General features: G+C 38.8%; 1 protein-coding gene across 3 annotated transcripts in view; it reads left to right on the forward strand.

Moving 5' to 3' along the window:
• The window catches only part of ARHGAP18 (Rho GTPase activating protein 18), an 80,620-nt gene that overhangs the window by 26,198 nt on the left and 39,176 nt on the right, over positions 1-15,246 (forward strand). The gene's annotated exons all lie outside the window — the stretch shown is intronic.

Here is a 15,246-nt window from a genome sequence, read left to right on the forward strand (position 1 = left end):
CTTGATTCCAAATTCCTGCTTTCTCTGGTTCCCCCTTCCTCATCTTGTGCCTTATTTTGACTTTCACTTTACCTGTCTTCTACCTTTGGTGTTTACTATGTTTTTCCAATGAAGACCTCCTACTGTCAGTTCGCCTATTGTTGAGCTGCAGTACAATTTTACTTTGGTAGCTTGAACAAATAATTGGTTTTGATTCTCTTTGTTTCTTCAGTCTAAATTTTTGTGTGTGGAACAGGCTGCCCAGGGAGGTGGTGGAGTCTCTTTCTCTGGAGATATTCAAGACCCGCCTGGACGCCTACCTGTGTGACGTGGTGTAGGGAGCCTGCTTTGGCAGGGGGGTTGGACTCGATGATCTCTAGAGGTCCCTTCCAACCCCTACAATTCTGTGATTCTGTGTGTGCGTGACTCTTCTTCTGTTCCTCCAATTTTCAGCATTCTTCTTTATACATGTCCTGCTACTCAGCCTCACCTTTACCTCCCAGCCTGAATTACTTGGAATACTTCAGTGTCAGTGTCATGACCCACACAGCTAAAATCACTTCTGTGCTGCTAGTTTGCTCCTCATTCAGCTATATAAACTGTAGGCACACTTGTTTTACTAAGCATCCTGTTAGAACTTTCTTTGAGTTGCATCTCCTTTCTGCTCTGCCCGAGCTCTTCATCAGGGCTTTCCTCCCTGAACAGACGTGGTCACTGGCTCTTGCACTTAAATATCCATATATCATCTGTCAGTGTTATAAAACATTATTTCAATAAGCTCAGTTCACTAACTAACCTAGATCGCTCTGTGTTGTGGATGTAGATTGGGTTTAATGCCCTTTGCTATCAGTGAAAATAGCCTATTCAGTTCTACTCTCAGTCCAGCCCTTAAGTAGGTCTCAAGTGAAAATAACTGTGCTGAATCAGTGGAACTTCATAGCAGAACAGAGGAAAATTAGGGCTTTCTTTGCACTAGCTTTCTTTTCTGTTTTAAGAACATACAGAGAATGAGATGACATGCTTGTCTAGCTATAAGGGATGTGAAACACATGGGCCTTTTGAGCATTTTAATTTAGTCCTTTCTCAAATGTGCACAAATCTAGGTGATAAAGAGCATAAAACAAGACATTGCTAGATGTGCTGGTCTAGGCATGTAAACCTTGTGTAGAGGTAGAATGCAGCTGACCTGCTGAGCAGAGTACTGTGGAAGCCTTGTAAATCTGAATTTCAAGATTAATTCTAAATGTAGAATCATCAAATTAATACTCATTTTTTGTTTGTTTCTCTAACTTCTTTTTCTTTGAAGAGCTGATCTGATGAATTTGATCTCGAAAAAGGCCAATGGCATTTTCTGTCTGCTGCTATTGTCACTCAGTTAATAAGTTGTTATTGCCAATACTTTTGTTTCATAGCTGTCACCAGAGAGGATGAAGCTGAGATTGGCGTGGTTTTAAAAAGGCTGTTTGTACATGCTTCAGTGATGTATGCAATGCAAGTGCCCAGCTCTGTAGTTGCTCCTTTTTACTAGAGTTACTCAGTATCTGCATTCATTTTGTTTTTCTTCTACAAAACTTAATACTACAGCTGAACTGAGGCCATGATTACAGTTACTGATACATTGAAGTTCCTCCTGTGAATGGTATTGCGGATTCCTGTTTTGTATGGGTCACTGATTGTCACTTTGTACTCCTCAGTAAATGAACATGACCAGGGATGAAGAACTCCAGACTAGTAAGCCTTGAGTATTTCCAGTGTGACAATGGGGTGTTTTGTGAAGATTGCTTGTTTTTTAGTGAACCCATCTCTGACTTGGAATCTTGATCTCAAAATAATCATGTATGGGCAAGGAATTTAAATATTTCTACCAAACAGTTGGGGAGGGGGGAAATTTTTTTTAGTTCTATAAAGTATTTGGATATGTAAAAAGCAGACTGATTTGACCTATTTTATAAGGTACAAATTTAGCTACCATTTTCTGAGGTGGTTTTGGTGATATCCCAAACAGTGTAATGAATTAACACATCAGCAAAAGCTGAAGCTGTGCACTTACTCTTGGTTGTTGTTTTGTGCTGTCTGCTATCACAACAGTATGAAAATGGGCACAGAAACAGTCAGATCCTTGGTCATAACTTCTCTGATGATCATCTGTTCCATGTTCTGCTTCATTATGTAAAGCTGTTCCTTGCCCTGCTTCCTGCAGCATCCCAGTCCCATTAGCCTTGAAATGTTCTCAGTAGAATTTCAGAGACCTATTCTTACAACATACTTCTTTTTTTCATAGGGAAGCTTCTTAGATCTACAGGTGATAAATATGTAAAATGTATTGCAGGTGATTTGTTTGTTTTTCTTTTTGTGTTGCAGTTGTTGGAAGAGTGAGATGGTTTGTGTGAAATATTTGAGAAGTAGCAAAGGTGAATGTTTCTAGTCTGCTTAGAAATATGATCAAAGGTATCCCAGACATGAGAAAGCAAATAAGTAAGAATAATCCTAAACTTGGTACGTAAATAAATACCTCATCATGCATACTCAAGGCTAACCTGCAGCAGAACAGTTGGTATGTTTTGCTTGATTTAGCATCAGTACAACTTCCCATCCTCCCACACCTCAGATTACCTCTTCTTTCTGTCCACCAGTCCCTAAGGCAGCTTTTACCTGGGCTTGGGGAAGTCACACGTTTCAACTTCCCTATTTGTAAACCAGAGGAATACTTACATACCTAAGTGAATAGGTGAGAATTGTTTTGTCAATATTTAGTGTATGACAGAGTACATTGTTTATTTTTTACTATTTTTAATCTGTTGTTTGCTTTTATCTGATAGCCATGTCACTGTCAGAACAATAGTTGGCTTTACTTGAGGCCACTATTGACTCTGCCTCTCTCTATTAGAAATTCTGTGCCTATATTAAATTGTTTCATCAAGGTCTGGAAGTATATTATATTGTGAGGTAATGGGGAGGTTTGTGACTTATTTGGGAGAGTGCAAGGCTATATTTCAACTGGACAAATGGATTAGGAAGTTCTGTTGTGCTTGTAATTGCCCACGTTGTCATATAGTAATTGTGGTTATAGCCATGGTTATGAGTCTGTGATCCTAGATACAAAGCAAGGAGCTTGGAGCTGTAACTGAAAGCCTCAGCTGCTGAACAGTAAGGGAGTACTGTTAAACACTGTTACCTACACAGTCATTACTCATTTGGCAGTCACAGTGGGAGACCAAAGCTGTGGTTACCATGGGCTAATGGAAAACAGTTTCTCTCTTGGCCATTGCCAAGAGAACGTAGATCAAACAACATTCATTGTGTAGCTTCTAGAGCTTCACCGCATTATTTTCTTTGCCACAAGTAGATAAGAGAACACTGGTAATAGCATTGTTTTTTTTGGGAAAAGTCATTTCTGTCAGCTGTGTTCACAGAAGATGAGCATTTGTGTCCTACTAAAATAGTTCTCATGGCTTTGCTGTGTTGTCCTCATATTTCAGGTAGACTTGAGGAATATCTTCTTGTTCTGTGGAAAGAAAACTACTGCATCTCTCAGAGGTGCACACTATTTCCTGAAACTTTTTCTTTTCATTTCAGAAGCCTTCAAGAGCTCAAGTCAGCAGAAATGTTGATGCACAGTGACAGTGTGTACAGGTTGTGGTCAAATTAGGCTAAGATGAGTGAAGGTTGCAAGGAGTGGGGACATCACTGCAAGTGGAGTTTGATTCCACCTCTCACCTACGCTTTTTTTCTTGTCCTGTCATTGTCATTTCTGATCTGTTTGAACTAGGCTGAGCTGCATAAAGAAAAGAATCCCTCTGCAAGTAGTATGAAGTGTTTTTAGACAGATTGATTTCTTCACTTGGCAGTGATGATGCTGACACAATGAAAGTAACGAGAGCCCACAGGAGAGGAAGGGTTTGACGGAACCCACTGGTAGCAAGCTTCATCCGTGTCAGCTTAATGTGATTATTATGGAGCCGTGATTTGTCAAGATAATTCATTTTTATGAGTGCCAGTACTGGCTATGACCACATTCTGTAAGAGATTAGTCTGATATAATGTAAATGTCTTGGTTCAAGTTTGTTAGAAAGGTATTTGATGCCTTAACTTTGTACTGTGGCAGATTGTTAGCTGGTTCAGGAATAGTTTGACCTTTAGCATCCGCTCTGAGTGTTGGCTTTATCTCTGGCTAATTTTGTCCATACTCATACTGTTAGAAGATCCAGTAGAGTGCACATCTTGTAGCTGTAAAAGATGTGTTGCAGTGTGAGAAGAGATCCTTGGGATTCAGTGGCATTCTCTGGCGAAGAATGCTGTGGAGCACTTAGACTTCTTTTGGAGCTGTAATGAGGCAAGGCAAGCTTTACATGACTAACTGCATAGCACAGCATGTTTCACAAACAGAAAAAGCCCAACATTCATTCCAGTATGCTATAATTAGGTACATTGCAGCTTCTAAATTGTAGTTGATTGTTGATTGATAAGCTTGTGAAAGCTTGCTAATTGATGCCTTGTTTAAACACACCTTTCTTTGCTCTGAACTTTGCACCAAAAACATCACCTTAGTTTCAAAGCACACACAAAATACTTCCTATTTATGATAGTGCTTTGATGTGTAGTCAGAATCATGCATCTGAGTTACTATAAGAAACACAGCCTAACTTTTCATTGCGGTAATGTTTTGTTTTCAGGGTAAAAGAGACTAAAGGTATTAGATAATAAAATATTATGCAAATGTCAATAAAATATTGTGTACTAATTAAAATGTCGAAGCAGCTGTCCAGTTCCCCAAATTCTTTCTATTTTTTTTCTTTTAGAGAAGGTTATTTACGCCATGGTAATCGTTCTTCTTTGAGGTACAAACATAGAATAGATATGTGGTCTTTTTTCCCCTTGTCTAGAGGAAGCGTTCATAAAATTTTCCATAAACTTTATGAGCTTCTTGCTGTGAAATCTCATATTTGGCACTTTGTGCTTCAGATGAGAACAGTGAGTGAGTGTAAGGCACACAGTCACTTGTATGTTTTCACTTACCGTTCATTTGCAGAATTGTTTGATAGAGATTTCATTAAACACAGACCTCAATATCGACTGTCATAATTTTTGTCTAGAAGTTTCAATTGAAATACATGTATGTATTTAATCTCTGAAATACAGATAAGGAACAAATTGAGTTTCTGTTGTATATTTTTGGGAAAGGGAACTAAGGGAACTATAGCTACTTAGCTGGTGAGAGCTGGGAGCTAACAGGGTGAGAAATGTAGCTGGAACCAGACTGTCAATCAGCACCTCTGCATAGGGCCGTGCCAGAGAGAAGCAGGGCAGGGTGTGGCAGGACAATAAAGAATGATTCAGCATATGCAATTTTACATTACGGTCTTTTCCGGCCTTTCAGATAGCGTATTATAATCTGAGCTTCCACCTAAAATGTAACGGGAGCCTGGAGCCAGGTTCTTGACTGCTCACTCAGGCTGGCTATCCTTTTTCCCTTCCCTTTCCCTTAAATTGCAAGCTTTTGCCACTGATGTAATTTGATTTTCTCAAATTAATTGGACTGGGGTTTTCACGTAGGCCTTAATATTGCATGCACTGAATGTTTTGGTTTTTTTTTTTTTTGTTCTTCCTGTGCACGTGTGAAGAGGTATAAAAACATCTGGTATTTATTTGTTGAAGATGTGCCTCATAATTTGAAGTACAGTTGTCTGGCATTGGGAGCTTAGTCCTGTAACTAACAGTTATGGGTAGTAACACTCAAGAGGACTTAACATTGTTTATGTTCCTCTATGCATGCAGTATGCACGTATGGCAAAAAATAAATAAATAGGAGTTTATAGAAACATTGGCATATGGATTACACCCTATTTGAGCATTTCCTTTACTGAGTTTGATAATCATAGCTTCTTGGTGTTATGAATAAGTGTTATTTTTACCCTGTTTGCACAAAGGACAGCATCTAAAGTTGAAGTTTAACTGCTAGCTACATGGGGACATTTTAAAAGAGTACAGTGAGTGCCATGTCATTTTCCATTTAGATTATTATTTATTTATTTACTTATTTATTTTGCTGGCAGTTGGCCTTGCACTCAAGCGTTGTGTTGGGGTTTGCAGGGTAAGAGTTATGGCTTAGGTCTGTGATGCACTCACTCTGAAAAGGCCGATGTTTTGTTAGTGTTGCTTTCTATAACTGATTGCCATCTTGTGAAATGGGCTGGCATCTTAGAATAGTAGCACAGAGAACAATATCAGCAGAAAAGACGTATGAACTGCCTACATGGTGGTTTAGAAGAGCAAGCGGCCTTTGCGTGCCATGACTATCAGCCCTCAGTTTCTGTCTAGTTTTGACTGTTTCCTCTTGCACTCTTAAAAACGTGACAACAGTCTTCTGTGGTGATGTTCAGTTTTGGTTAATGTGGAAGAGTCTGCTGATCCAAATAAGAACCAGATTTAAGAGTAAATAAAAACAAAATGTAATGCTGTTGGAGGAAACAAGAAAAACAAGGGTTACATGAGTAAAATCAACTAACATGAGAAAAATCACTAACATATGGGATTGTTTTGTAGGGTTTGTTTTCTATTTTGGATGCTTAGTCCTGTTTGCTCTTTCTTCTTTTTGTTTATTTCTTTTCTTTGATTTTGTTTTTTGGGATTGGTTTTTTCTTTCTTTCTTGCTTTCTTTCTTGCTTTCTTTCTTGCTTTCTTTCTTGCTTTCTTTCTTGCTTTCTTTCTTGCTTTCTTTCTTGCTTTCTTGCTTGCTTTCTTGCTTGCTTTCTTGCTTGCTTTCTTGCTTGCTTTCTTGCTTGCTTTCTTGCTTGCTTTCTTGCTTGCTTGCTTATTCTGTGTTATGTTCTCATTGATTTTCTCCTCTCCTGGAACGAAGCGAAACTTTTTTTCATTCCTTACTGCTGGAAGTTCTGTCACTGTGTTCAAGTCCTGATGCCCACGCCTTGTTGGCAGCACAGCTGTGGATACTGTGGTAGTCATTAAGTGGCTGAACATCCTAGAAAGGGAGACCCAAACTGAGAACAGATAAATTACTGTAGCTAATTGCTCCTCATTGTTTCTCAAGAACCGGATGCTGGAAAACCTGTCATTTCTTCTACTGTGTCACCTTCGCACTGAATTAGAGGACATTTCCATCACTTGTGGAAAGTTTTTCTAAGCTGTGAGAGTGAAACAACTGAGCAGCTGGAGCTCTTAAATTACAGACCAGGCTTTTATGACAAGGCTACTGTTAGTTTCCAAACTTGCACATGAAAGCATTTGTATATCCAAATTGGTAGCTGTACATCTGTATGCTTTGTAACTGAAAAGACATTTTTATTCATAAAAGAACTATTACAGCTTTGCAGGGAGCCTTGTTGAAAAAAATGAATATTTTTATATCTTCTTTGCCAGTATTTGGAAAGCACGAGTGGTAGGAAAGGCAGAGGGAGGACAGAATCTGTGCTTCTGAGTGGCTTCCTGCTTCCTTATTTGTCTACTGACATGTAAAGACTATCAGAAATACAAGGTGGGAGGGAATATATTAGCGTAGTTTTGTTTTGTTTAGTGGGGTTCCTCCTGGGTCATAGGACACGGAGCCTTTGGAAGTGCTCATTAGTGTGTGTAACAGAGAGAGCTGCTGACAATTTATCTGGATCAAATATTGCCTGGGAATCTTAGCTTAGAAAAAAAGGATTTAGTAGGCAAGGAGAAGTTGCAAAGGCTCTGCAGAGTCATGTCATTAGTAGCTGCCCTTGAAGATAAAATGCAAGAATTGTGCCTGGGTGCCTCTTTCAATCTCTTTTTTTCTGCTGATGCGACTGGGTTTTTCTGCTGTCTCCTTTCTGTGGTGGGGCTGTGTGAAGGACATAGCTGGATCAGGGCAATCCTGCACTGCAGTCTGCCTTTGCTGTGTCTCTTTCAGCATGGCACAGAGCAGACTTCCCTCGTGCAGCGATGTACGCAGCTTTTCTTTGTGTCAGCTGCTCCAAGAACAGATGACGTCACCGTGACCACTTTTGAAGCTGATGTCCTTTGGCCTAGGAGTCACTGTTGCAAACACCTTCCTGATACTTGCATCGAAACTACCACTAGGTCATTTCTCTGTACTGGGCCATTGAATCCACACGATTGCCTCCACAGCACTTTCTGTAGGCAGCTCTGCTTCCTACCCTCCTGTATCTTGTGTAAAAGCATTGCTCTGCTTGGTCTTAGTGCATCTTTGTTGGTTTGTTGGGGTTATGAGAACAGATCCCTTACAAAATGTCTTGAGACTCTTGCAGGGATTTTCATGCCTGCTGTTTAGGAATGCTCATACAAATTTATTTACAATTTCTTCCGAATGTAAGGATTACACTGCGATAAATTGACTATGAATGCCTGCCAACTTCCTTCAAGCACAAACAAAATTACTGAATTGTGCTGTAGGCCTTACATTAGTAACTAACAGGGTTATAGGTCTAATTAGTAGGTCCTTTAACATGGTAAGAGCTAATGCTTTTAGAGGGCTAATTGCTTTTAGAGGCACAGAAGTGTCTCCAGTATCATTTCATGGCTGTGACTGTTCTTTACTAGATGGCTGTGGCATTTGCCACGATAGCTTAAATCAGGCTTTGTTGACACACTTATTTTTTTTTTTTCTCCCTGCTGTGAAAAGAAAAATAAATTATTTAAATCTTCCTTCTCTGTGCCTCTCAGTAATGGAATTACAAATACTATATCTATTTCACTTTCTACTTGGTGCTCTTTGATATTTATAGGGTCTGAAGTAATCTCACACAGGTTTTATTCTCTTCTTTGTGAGATTAGTTCCAGTGATTCTCTTAGGAGATTACACACAAAAAATACTTTAGAAACATATACGATGTATTTGAATATTTTTCCAATAAGCAGCATGAGAATTGTTGTAGAGAACATACGTTGCATATATATATTTAATTTATATTAATTGCAGAGAATAAAATAATTACAAGTACAGAAGGGAACAAAAAATGCCTGTATGGAAACAGATGACATAGAAGGCATTTAGAAGGAATGAGAAAAGCAGATAACTCATCATGGAGCAGAGCCAAAAAGGACAGAGGAGACTCAAGTGAGTCCATTCTTTTCCTTGTTTTCCTAGCCACGTGCAATATTTTTTGGTTACAACTGGAGTTTTGAACAAAGAACTGTGTGAAAAGGAAGTACACTGAATGCTCCGTTTGGAGACTAACTTCTGTTTTCATTCAGTGGAACTCAAGCTTCTGTAATGATATCTAGCTCCTCTGAAAGTGCTCATGAGTTGCTTCTAAAATGGTGACAGTTGTGTGACTGTAAATGTGGTGGTCGCCCCTCTGCCCTCATCTGTTTGTTTTCCTCTCTGGTGGGTTTGGATTTCCAGCAATTGTTATTTTCCTTTGTAAGATACGTGCTTTTGAACAGAAAAATGCTACGTATGGACAAACAATAGGATTACATTTTGAAAGTCTTTCAGAGTATTAATTCAAGTAGAATGAGAATTAAGAGATTTAGAGTGGCAGAACCTGAGACAATATGGTCTACTCATTTTGTCCATGCAGAAGTAAAAGCAAAAAAAAAAAAACCAAACTTCTTTTGATACTACTTCGCAGTTAAGCTTATTGTGATACTGTTGCAAGTCTGTTAATACATGATCCTTTTTACTTAAAGCTCCAAAACTGGGTACCAGGAGGCTCATCTTTTACTAAAAGAAATAAGTAGGCTTCGTTGTGTCTGAAGAATAGAGCTAAAAACACACACTTAGAGTTTTTAACAGCACAGACACAGGAATGCAGCAGGCACCCCAAACACAAGGAAATGCAGGTAGTCCAGTCGGTTCTGGGGGGTGCAGGCTTCACAGCTGTGGTTGTTGATCCCAAATTCTAGTTTTCCTGTTTTGGAGAAAGGAACAAGATGTTTATTTTTAAACAATTTAGATTGTTGTATCTAGTAACTTTGTAGATCATAGAATCATAGAATGGCCTGGGTTGAAAAGACCTCAAACATAATCTAATTTTAACCCCCCTGCAGTGGACAGGGTCACCAACCACTTGACCAGGCTGTCCAGAGCCACATGTTGTGGCTAATAAATTATCTCATGTATACGTACACAGGGGGCAATGATCTGTAACACCATTTTAGATGGGGTGTGTGTGCGTATAAGCTCACTCTAATTATAATTTACCGTATCACAAATAGGTAGTAGGTGGAGTCTAAATGAGTCTGTAGGAGCAAGATGTCCTATTAAAGGAAATGCCAAGAAATATTTTAACCTTCTTAGAAGTGCTACATATATGCTACAGGTGGATTAGCTTTTGTCATCATATCTGGGATCACCTATGGTCATTGCCATAGTTTCTTTCCTGTTTTCTGCAATTACAGATTGGGAAAGGAGGGTGAAAGCTCATGTTCACTATGGTAAAAATCTTACATAAATAGTAATAAGGATATCACTGAATAGTCATAATAATAATCTGTGAGTGTGTGTGTGTATTAGACCTATAATCCGGCAGCTCTGATGTTGCCCTGTTTAAAGTGCTAGTGTTTGTAGTGGTGTTTTATTTAGTGGTTTTTTTAAAAAACTCTCTAGGTATTCACCTCAGTTAATGGTACTACACAAAGCTCTAAAAGACCCGATTCTCCTTGCTCAGGGCTTTTTATACCATCTTTGCAGTGACTGTATGTGCTATTTGGAAGGAGAACAAAACTTTGCCTTACTGTTTTTTTTTTGTTTTTTTTTTTTTTTTTTTTTACTTTGCTTTGGAGCTTAACAGGGATTTGGGCAAGCTTGATCACAGCTGGCATTCAGAATGTCCCATGAGGTCACAAAATAGCTATAAGAAAACATTTCTGTTGTGGAAAAAAAGGTGTGTGTCAATGCACCAAAACTGCTAGGATTTGTATTGATGAAGAGTTTGCAGTCAGTCATGGAAAGAATACATATTAGAAAAGGTAGAAAGAAAAGGATACGGTTGTTGCGATGTGTGACAGGATTTAAGAGCTATAAGAAAAGCAGAGTTCAGGCTCACTCTGAAGTTTCTGTGGTACCTTCTAAAAGATACCAAATACTTTAAAAGGGGCAAGAAATATCTGTTCACTTTTGTGGACCTCAGATTTCCAGACTTGGGTCTCATTAGGTATTGCTAAACGGTTACCTGCTGCTCATGAAAGCTGGAGAAAGGGACTTCTGCTTGCCAGGAGATTTTAGCTTTCTATGTAGTAGAAAGAATATTTTTAATACATATTAAACCACATGAAGCATTGAAGACTTAGGTAGTGTCAGTGCTCCATAGCTTTATGTAAAATACAGTTACTTTGGAACAACCTGCTTTGATGGTCATATCCATTACAGTTTGATACTTCTTTGAAATATGCTCAAAGCTGCAATGCAAAGCTCTCAATACTTGACAAAGGACTTGTGAGACAGAAAGAAATTTCTTTAAGATTAGGTTGAAACCAAGTAAAATAAGGAGAATCCTTGGAATAGAGGCCTTTTGTTATCCTCATGCCTGATCTTTGGGCTGTAGCTCTGCCTTGAAACTGTGAATGATCAGGATGTCTCTTAGGTAGGTTGCAGTGGCTATGGGAAGGGCTGCAGGTCATTCCTGAGACTGGTGTTCCAACCAAGAACAGGGGGCTCCAGCCAGACAGGTCCCGCAGCTGCTGGATTAAGGTTTTTTTGGTTAATTCAACTAAGAAGGCTTTGCACCTTGCCGTGCATCTTAGCTTCCTGAAAGGAGAAAAATGGGGAAGCTGGTTTTAGTCCCTGGTTTCAGTAGTACAGCTCTTGGGATGAAAAGTGGGACGGGAGACCACATTGTTTCTTTCTCCTTATCTTCCTCATTGTTTGTTTAGATTGAAAAGGAAGTCCTGTATTTATATTTAAGATTGCTCAGTAAATAGTTTTCAAAATGAGCATGATATCCATAGGCATTTTTTAGTTGTTTACATCTGCTTAGCCTTTGTACAAACTTAAAATTACTGCTTGAATCACTCTTGACTTTGTAATTCTTCTGTCAACAAGATAACACTGTTTTGAGAGAGCAGCTCTATTTATAGCCACAGTGCTGGAGTCATAAACACACAACAAATGTGCTTCCTTCTATCCGCCTTGCAGATCGGTCAGATATTGATCTTTAAAGATCAGTGGTCCATGGGAAAAGACTCCAGAGATCTGACTACTATTCTTATTTGTATCACAGATTTGCACCATGAATTTGAATAGCATGCTTCACCTCTCCAGGCCAAATCCCCACCCTTTTATTTTTGCTTTCCTCGCGGCCTTTGTGCATCTGGTTTATCAGGTTATTAACTCTAACCATGCGTGTGATCCGCACTGACAGTGAGATCAGTATCATTCAAGGTATGGCTACAATTCTAATACCAAGAGCTGTCATGTAAATGGCCAAATCTATGCAGTCTATGGCAGAAATGAGGCTGTTTGCATGGCCATTTCACAAGTTGCTGATGACTTATGGTTGTAGTCAGATGTGTTTTAATCATTTTCTGTAAGTCTGGGAGGAAGGTGCTATTTTACTGTAGTGTCGGAGAGTATGTCTGAAGGGGCTACAGCACTCAAGATGTTGCCTCTACAAGAACACCAGTCACGATGGTTTATGGACAGGGTTACTTAAAGAAGCTTTCAAAGCCAAGAATGTCAAACCAATCTCAAATTTGGTTTAACTGTGCATTTATATTCCCTATTTTTTTTTACCTTGAAAATCCTTGCATTTAGTATTTGTACCTCTTTGTGTATTTGCACATCTGGTATATATCCATCCATGTATGTAATACATAAGGATTCTGTACAATGATTAGGCCTGTACAGTGATGTAGAGTGATCGTACCCAGGTCCAAAATTAGAGTCCAGCACTACAGAAATAACCGTGATCTTTTTCTCATCACTCACTGTTTTAAAATACAACATAATCTATGTTTCATAAGTGAGAAGAAGTAAGTGTAAAATTAGCTATCTGTGAACTTAATTTATTTGAAATGCCAGCAAAGATGCACCTTACTAACTGCTTAATCTTTGGCTCCTGTGGTTACTGGTGACAAATACTGGTTATGAGCAGTTAAGAAAGCAATGGAACAGACAGATTTTATAGGAAAGAAATTAGGAAATAAAGCAACTGTACAAATATAAAGTGGTTATTGATGAAATAAAAACCATGTTGACTGAACCTTAAGAAAAAAGCATATTTTGATTACTGTATAAAACAGTGATCAACATGAAGGGTTGCATCCTTTTACAGGCTGAGAAAGGAAGTGTTTGGTCATGAAAGGAAAGACGTAAGTTATTTACATGCAGGTCTTCTCTTAGGTTCTTGCTTATCTCTTTATTTGAAATATTTTATATTATTGAAATAATACAAATATGGTTCATTTCCATGCAAATTTTGTCCTTTCAGTTCTATGAAGTGTATAATGAGTAGTGTTCATTACAAGAACTGTTTTTAATGGCTGCCCTCTGGAAGAAGTGAAGTGCTTTGTCTCACATCCTTGGTGTTTCTAATAAATAAAAACATCCCCAGTGAGTGGGACAAGAAGATAACTCTGATAAGAGTCAGCAGTAAAGGGATGTTTGACTATATTGAAGAGTGGGTTTTATACCCAGGGACTCAGTTTTATGTTGAGATAAATAGTCAAAAATCTTTTGGGCTTCAAACTGTGTGTCTGAATATCAGAGGTCAGAACTGACTGTATAATTTGGAAAGAAGAGTATTGCACTGCTTCCTGTGAAGCTGTCTGGACAGTGAACTATTTACTAGTGATTGGAAATAGAACTGAATGAGCTTTGAGTGTTAGCTAATGCTGTAGTGGAAATAAGCACTTTATTTTCAAAGTTGCTGGAGAATACGCTTATGATTTAGCAATCTGGAATGCTGAATGTGTTATTTTAAGTGCTTGTGTTTGTAGTCTTTCTGGAAGAAGACGTTTCCTTGAAGCTACTTGTGAAAATTTCTTCAAATTTTCAATAAAAATATCTGAATGCTGTAAAAAATAGAAATGTGCTGGAGAAGTGATATTTTCTGCAACTGCAGGAATAGTTGGGGTTTGTTGTTTTTGTTTTCAATGACTGGTGTTTGTTTCCTACTGATAGTTTTTCCAGCTTGTTATTTTATGACTCTTGCTGAGAATGTGGGATTCATTATTTTTTAAAATATGCCTCCCTTCCAGATTCTTTAGAATCTTAAGATTGATGGCTTTTTCCATTCTCCTTTCTCTTTAAAAAACAAAACAAAACAACTTGATTATAATGTGTTCTCAGCTGTGTGTTTGTATTGTATGATATACTGCTGGTGCTTGCTAAGCATCACTGGATTGGATTTAGTGGAAGGTTGCATCAGAAGTCTCATGTTTTTAGTCTTGTCAATAGATATGTAAAAACAAGTACCAGTTCTGTACTTTTTCATTTGATTTTTTTTTTTTCCTTAAAACCAACCTTATGATAGCAAGGCTGGGCTCAATGTCTTCAGTGGCCCCTACTTGGTTGTGCCTCGTTATACACAAGGGTTACTGGACATACAGAGATGAGTATGCCTGGCACCTCTGCTGTGCAGATTGCTCTCCAAATACCACTTCACTGGCATTTTTTCTCTTGTGGGGCATGCAAAGCAAGAAAATGAAACTAAGCAAAGTGAATGTAAGATCTGACCTGCTCTGTCAGCTGAAGTTTTAGGAGTTTTCTCTCTGTGTGAGCTTATTTGTGTCCTAGCCCACAGAAATATTTACTGTGAGTGTGGAGACATGCAGAACAAGAAGAGGGCTTAGAATTTTAAAATGCAAGGTGTTTGCATCCTAAACAGAAATTGGGGATGGTGGGTTGAAAGACCATGCAGCAAATATAAAGGAGCAGGGAGGCTGGTGCAGGCATGATGATCTCTAGTGTCAGCTCCTGAGTTGATGCTGATTGGCCCCATAGGTGGCTTTCATTAAGCATGAATGCAAAATGAGACATGAGAGATTTGCAATAAACCTGCCAGGTTTTGTTGTGAATGCTTATTTTGGGAGGTTTTTCTAGTTGTGTGGTTCTCTCAATGACGTCCTTCATAATGCCCAGTGGCTTTATGGCTTGCGCAGAGGTGGGAGGTGCTGTACTGATTTGTCAACAAGCGATGAAGAGTTTGTACCACAAAGAGCTGTACAAGAAAAGATGCTTATGTTTGGTCAGCTAAAGCAAAGCTGTGACCTGTCATTGAAGAGTTCAGTCTCTGATGATTAAGGGAGTGTTTTTATACAGCAAATGCTCACAGAGCCCTGAAGATGGCCTTGAGTCTTTATGCCAGATGCCAGCTGTGCATCTGA

This window comes from Coturnix japonica, chromosome 3 (assembly GCF_054131305.1).
Source record: "Coturnix japonica strain WE chromosome 3, WE-NBRP24, whole genome shotgun sequence".
Classification (NCBI taxonomy): domain Eukaryota; kingdom Metazoa; phylum Chordata; class Aves; order Galliformes; family Phasianidae; genus Coturnix; species Coturnix japonica.